General features: G+C 42.0%; 1 non-coding gene across 1 annotated transcript; it reads left to right on the forward strand.

Moving 5' to 3' along the window:
• The first annotated feature begins 1,452 nt into the window (after window positions 1-1,452).
• On the forward strand, window positions 1,453-1,554 carry LOC142205380 (U6 spliceosomal RNA). The gene has a single exon (XR_012716390.1). It is a non-coding gene; the product is annotated as a U6 spliceosomal RNA (small nuclear RNA).
• The last annotated feature ends 3,557 nt before the right edge of the window (window positions 1,555-5,111 follow it).

The following is a 5,111-nucleotide window of genomic DNA, read 5'->3' on the forward strand; positions in this document are numbered from 1 at the left end:
TTTATATATTTTTAACCTGTTCTGTAAAAGATCTAAAAAATACTCCAAGACTATGGAGAAGAGAGACGCTCTTGACTGCAGCTCCATTTATTAAAAATAAGGTATCAAGATGTGAGTGGTGCGGTAGGATAGGGAGTCACTGGCTGAGGGGCTCACATTAAAGGGGGTATTCTCATATTAGACATTTTTGGTATATATATACTCTGAGAAGGTGACAGGTTGTCAAGATTTGAGCCCAGGGACTTCGGTGTCCCAGGCAGCAGCTCTTCAAACTGAGCTATTCAGCCTCCTGGTCAGCTCCAGTGCTGATCTGAGCCTAGTTCCTGCTAGCTCTAATTCCAGTTCCCGCCTCTCTGGTTTGCTCCACCCTGTTCTCTGATTGTACATCCTATATAAACCCAGCCTTGTACTTCCTGCCTTGTGAGATTATTGTGCTCTGCATGTGATCAAGCTGCCGCTCCTGCTGCTAACTCTGGCGCTCATCTCGTGTATCGACCACTGGCTTGCTCCTGACTACGTTACCAGCCTTGCAAGTAAGTCACCCTTCAGGTGGTAGCAACCTTAGACTCCAAACCAGACCCAAACCGTTACACAGGTAGAGTGCTGGAGTCCAGATATATCAGCCCCAGGTTTCTGACATATGTGTGGTCCAGGGCAGATCTAGAGTAGGCCTCAGCCCAGGTATAGATCCTGGGTTCATTACTTGGCCAGAAAAGGCTGCAGCTCTTGCATTACAGGGAAGTCCCATGAGGTGTATGGTTCTGTCCTGTAACCCTGAATCCGGTGAGCCAATATTGCTCCTCTTTTGTTTGTGTGGCTAGAGGTAAGCCACGTGTATAGTTAGGTTATCAGTTCTGTTTATTTAGTAACTCAGAAAAGCAGGTTTTTTGTTTTTTTTTCTTTTGCCTGAAGTTAAGGCTGTATTTTGTTTTGCTCATTTTGTGCCTGAAGTTAAGGTTTATTTATTTTCCTGTTTTTTTTCTAAATAAACCAGTTTTCTGCATAGTTTATGCCCCTGTCTTGACTGTTTGGGTCCGCACCACTGCTTCTACCGAGCTAACTTCCCCACAATACAGAATGAAGGGAATTTACTATTCAGTCTATGTCATAAAACTTGTTTGGTGCATGTCCCTTTTTGTGTCGAAGATTAGAGATAGGTTTATCAGATTTGTCCATTTGGTTCATTTAAGGTCAAACTTATTTAGACTCCAGAGTATATTAAGTGGTCAGTCTGTGGGAGGAGTGGCAAGATAATAAACCATTATTCTTGTCTGTCTCGGGCATCCGTGCAGCATCTGTCTGTCCCTCACCATTCTCTTCCAGCCTCCAATGACATTCTGGCTGTTATCCTAAGTGTCACGTCATGAAGCTGAAGGAGGATGCTGACTAATACCATGCCAAGAGAAATCCAAGGAAAGTTGGGGCAAGGTGAGTAAGTTTGTTATTTTGCATGTTCGCTTTGGCAGCACACATACTAAAATTGAAACGATACAGAAATTAGTATGGCCCCTACACAAGGATGACACGCAAATTCGTGAAGGGTTCCATAAGAAAAAAGTTTATTATCTTGCCAAAGCTCCACTGGACCTCTACTTATTATAATAGCGATTTGTGAGTAAGAAAATCCAAAAGTTTCAGATATGGGGTTGAACCCCAAAAAATATTTTGAGAATTCAGGTTGAATCTGGTTCAATCTGAATCAGTTCTCTCACCCTACCAAAAAGGTGCCTCTTTATTCTATATGCACCCCATGTGCCACTTTTTAAAAAGTGAGATTGGCATCCTGTACGGCTTAAAGGGAGTCTTGAGTAACCAGAATAATAATCCATTGCATAGAGTCAGCATTGTCCTTGTGATGAAGCACACAATGCTATTTTGGCACCAACTGAATACTTCCTAGCAAATAATAGATTAACACCTAAGACCCCAAGAGCCTGTAAGCACAGATTGTCTGGCACCTTCCCATTTGGTAGGACACACCTTAAAGGGGTGTCTTTCACTAGAATACAGCATATCTCGGCAACTGATTCATAAGGAGAAACCATTCATTGATTCAGGTGACCCTAACCTATCTATTTGTGGGTCTGGGTTGTTACATTGTGTTTGGGTAAAAGACTTCCCTTAAGGTGTGTCCTACCAAATGGGCAGAGTCCAAGGTGACAGCCAATCTGTGCCTACAGGCTCTTGGGGTGTTAACCTAATATTTGGTAACTATGGAAAGGTATTACGTGCCTATCAATAATAGAAAATAAAATTGGGTTAACGGGGTAACATGGTGGCTCAGTGGTTAGCACTGCAGCTTTGCAGTGCTGTAGTCCTGGGTTCAAATCCTGCCAAGGGCAACACCTGAAAGGCATTTGTATGTTCTCCCCGTGTTTGTGTGGATTTCCTCCCATACTCCAAAGACATGCTGATATCACAATGTACATAAAAAAAACAACAAGTTGGGTAAGTAATTCCTAACCAAGAGAATGTATACAATACTTGGTTAAAATGTTACAGTAAATTCTTTTGATGGAACGAATAAGGAATTGTATATTTTATACGTCCTCTTGGTTAGGAATTACTCATCTAATGCAATTTTATTTTTTAATTTAATATTTGCCAGCAAGTACTCAATTGGTGCCAAAATGGAACTCTGTGCTTGAACAACAAGAGAGGTGATGATGATCCTACACAATCATTATTAAAGGACTTGTCCACGATCAGGTATTGAGAGCCTATCCTTAGGATAGGTCACTAGTAGGCTTGAGATTTCAAGATCGATTTTAAAATCCGATTTCCGATCATTTTCCAGCCGATCTCGATCCCGATCTCGATCGTGAAATTTGCTCGCTCGCCAATCGGAATCCGATCTTTTCCGATCCCGATCCTCAACCCCAGCCAATGCTTCTCTATGGGAAAAGTCACTTTTAGGGTTGAGCCGATCTTGAGATAACCTCCAATCTCGATGCCACTGGAAAAGATCGGGTCGGAATTCCGATCGCGATTGTGAAATTTACTCGATTGCCGATCGGAATCCGATCTTTTCCGATCCCGATCGCTCAACCCTAGTCACTAGTGTCACTGTGATGGGGCCTGACATCTGGTATCCTCTGTGGTCAAGTGATATCTGTACAATGTATGGAGTAGGAAGAAGATTACCCGCAGCTCAGCTACCTTTTCACCTGACGTGAATCTGAGCCACTGTAGTATGACATAGCCGCTACAAGACGTGATTGTTGGGAGTGCCACGTATAAGACCTACACAATATGATACAGATAGATATCAATATCTGATTTTAGACAATTTAATTTGCACGTGTTAAAGGAGTCATCCATATTTCCTTAGGATAGAACATTGATTTTATATCCATCAACAGATCAGCTGTTCTGGGACTATATAGCTCTTGGTAATGTTTGCTGCCCATGATGTGTGTAATGGTGGATATACGTAAGTACTGCTGCAGTGTCTCATTGAAGTCCAACACCCGAGACCTCCGTAGATGATATCCTAAGGATATTCCATCAATATTAGAAAAATGGATAACCCATTTAATCTTTGTAAATTACATGGAATTCCTCTTTAATGAACTCACAGTAGGGAATTTGCAGAATTCATTGAAATAAGACATTGCTGGAGGTATACTTTGCAAAAAGAAGTTTTGTAGCGTTTGATCAGCGGTAGATCATGGAAAGATATGTGAAGGGGCACATAGCGAGATTATTACCCAGGGCTAAAGATAGTTTTAATCTTCCACTGTTAGCACTCGATCAATAGTGTTGCCATTTATTCTCTAGCAGGGGTTAACCGGAGCTCACTATGTTACAGTAAGACACATCCTCTCTATTACTGAATCCGTGTCCCTGTCACCTACGCCGGCTGTTCATCACTGCTTCCCTTTCATGTAGCATGCTTGAGAAAACTGGGTCTCTTGCCCTCAATCATTCCCTGCTTATAGCTCAATCCCAACCGAAACATGCTATGCAATTTGAAAGCACTTTCAGAACTTGCTATAGGAATGTGTGCGGGGCCAGGCTTTGAACACCTGCTGAATATCTCACTCCAGTAATATTATTTTGACCTGGAGAGATAAATCATTTCTTTAAGTTGTTTACATTGAACAGGCTAAGCCTTTCATATACTATGACCACAAAACCTAAAAGGGACCGTCAGCCAGGTAAGAGGTGGAAAAAAAACATTTTCATCTAAAAAGAAACCATCGCCAGTATATATCAGTCTGCAAGATGACCCTTCTATCAAGTTGTCAGTAGAGGTTTAACTTGAAGCTCCTGGGGACTGTGAAAAATTTATTCAAAGGCCCCCACCAATGTGCTCTCTTCCAATGTTACCAACTGGTCCCCCAACCACCAAGCCCCAAGTGCGAGTATTATGTTTGCACCCTTTCTATAGCTACTCCTCTGGTTGTGCACATGGCAGATGTAGGAGATTGCTCCTCTATGAGGTTTCAGGTGTATAAGGTGCTTTGTGTAGTGCCATTTTACAGAGCACCTAATATGGCATGTATTGGGGCCTGCAACAATCAGGCATATTGGGTGGGCAATGGGGTCATACAAAAGATTTTCGTATTATATTACAGCATGCTCCTAGGCTATGTGACGCCATAATATGTTGCTAGGAGGAATAAGCAAACTGGTTTGTAATTAACTTAGTTTGTTACAAATTTTTCAAAAATTTTGGTCGTAGCCAAACCCAAACTTTTTTTTAAATTTGCCAATCACAAACAGAGATACACAATTACGAGGATTTATTGACAGGAATTGAGGACACCACGGCCATGCCCCGGAGGCGTGTCAGAGACTCCTCTGGCAGTATTTAGTACATCAAGGGGTTAAGTTATCTCCTTGGTGTCAGTTTGACTGGCAGGTTGTCTGGCCAGTCATTCCTATCTGTGATGGGTGGGGTTGTATCTCAGTTCCTATTTTAGTCCCTTCCCTCCCATGTTCATGGCCTGTTATAGCATTCAGTATCTGTTTGCAAACTTCCAGGTTCTCTATATTTTATCTGTACACTTGCTACAGCCCTTTAGCTTTGCTTTTGCTTACCCTTCCTGTTCCTTGCCTGTTTAGTTTCCTTGTTTAGGTTTGTATTCTATTTCTTACCTATATTC

Source organism: Leptodactylus fuscus, chromosome 5 (assembly GCF_031893055.1).
Source record: "Leptodactylus fuscus isolate aLepFus1 chromosome 5, aLepFus1.hap2, whole genome shotgun sequence".
NCBI classification, from domain to species: Eukaryota; Metazoa; Chordata; class Amphibia; order Anura; family Leptodactylidae; genus Leptodactylus; species Leptodactylus fuscus.